The sequence below is a fragment of the Stomoxys calcitrans genome, chromosome 1 (assembly GCF_963082655.1).
Source record: "Stomoxys calcitrans chromosome 1, idStoCalc2.1, whole genome shotgun sequence".
Taxonomy (NCBI): domain Eukaryota; kingdom Metazoa; phylum Arthropoda; class Insecta; order Diptera; family Muscidae; genus Stomoxys; species Stomoxys calcitrans.
Genome location: NC_081552.1, coordinates 244,943,877 through 244,945,386, shown reverse-complemented (window position 1 = coordinate 244,945,386; position 1,510 = coordinate 244,943,877). Strand labels below are relative to the sequence as shown.

At 36.7% G+C, this 1,510-nt stretch overlaps 1 long non-coding RNA gene across 1 annotated transcript; it reads right to left on the bottom strand.

The window, feature by feature from the left end:
* Nucleotides 1-533: 533 nt before the first annotated feature.
* On the bottom strand, nt 534-1,263 carry LOC106088874 (uncharacterized). Its single transcript, XR_001221523.2, has 2 exons — nt 1,063-1,263; nt 534-823 (listed from the first exon to the last, which is right to left on the bottom strand). It is a non-coding gene; the product is annotated as an uncharacterized LOC106088874 (long non-coding RNA).
* Nucleotides 1,264-1,510: the final 247 nt, after the last annotated feature.

Sequence of the window (1,510 nt, the reverse complement as noted above, 5' to 3'; positions counted from 1 at the left end):
ATAACGATGTCCGTGTGTCCGTCAGTTGTAATCACACTACAGTCTTAAAAAATCGAGATATTGAGTTGAAATTTTGCACGGAATCGTATTTCTTCTATACGCAGGTGAAGTTCTTTAATGGGTCAGATAGGACTATATTTGGATATAACTGGCATATAGACCAATATGTTGACTTTGGGTCTTAAGCCCATACAAGTAAAAGCAGGATAAGTTCGGCCGGGCTACAACATGGGAGCTATATCTGGTTATAGACTGATTTGGACCGCACTTGGTACAGTTATTGAGTGTCATGCAATATTTCAGCCAAATCGGATGAAAATTCAGGCTTTAAGGGGCTCAAGAAGTCAAATCAAATTCTCGGGACCCAAATCAAATATGATCCAGACCAGCCCTCCTTTGTATATTACTATGGATGTGGTTGTGGAGTTATTATAAATTATCCATGCTGGTGGGTATCCGAACTTTTCACGTTTTTACTTTTCAAATATTGATTAAAATTTTTAATAAATAAATTTATGAAAAAAAAACCTGGATTTTCACATGACAATTTAATTTTTATTTCTTTGCATCTGCAGGTGGCTGTAAGAGATATCTTCATGCTAAACTTGTTTTGGACTACCATAATCCACACCCAAGTTTCTGCACAGTAGCCGTCGCGTTCAAAAGACATTTCAAGATTCCATCGGCATATCAATCACCAACGTAGCCCCATAGAGCCAAAGAAATGCAGCAACCACACAGAGCCAAGCTGGCGGCGGCAATTTGGTTTTAACTCCAACTGGAACTCAGTATCATTTCGATTTCCATGTAATCTGATCTCATGCTATGGCAATGGCAAATTTTCTCACATTAGCAATGTGAACAACAACAACAACAACAAAACAGAGATAAAGTCATTCAATATTCCACAAGCCCACAGTTTTGATTGATAAATTTCAAAGTCGGCGGCCAAGAAACAAGAAATCAAAAACAAAAAAAAATTGTAATAACAAATGAGTCCGAGAGAAAAAAGAAATATGAATTCGATATCACAAAGACTATTTTCATTAATACAAAAATTACCACAAAACGATAAGACTTCGTCGTATCAGGGAAAATATCAACGCATTTCGTGCGAACCTGCAGTGTCGTAATAAACAAACATCCGCAATAAAAAAACTTCAGCATGTATGAAATGAAACTTGAACTGAATTGCTAAAAGTTGCAAAAAAAAAGTGACAAACGTGTATCCCCAATCCCACAAAGGCAAGTTAAGTGTAAAGGCGAAACTAAAAACAAAAAATGAAAGAAAAAACGAAGAGTTTGTGTGAAAATTAAAAATTAATCAAACACTACACCATGACAAAGGGTAATATGCCAAATTGTGAGAAGTTTGCAACTCCGAACGGGACACTTAGGTCCGTTGTCAGTCAAATAGCTTTAATTTAACTTCAAAGTTGTACAGATCGGCTAGTTTCTGGTGGTTGTTAGGGGGGTGGGGAGTTTGAATGATGTTTCAGATCAGTAGAAC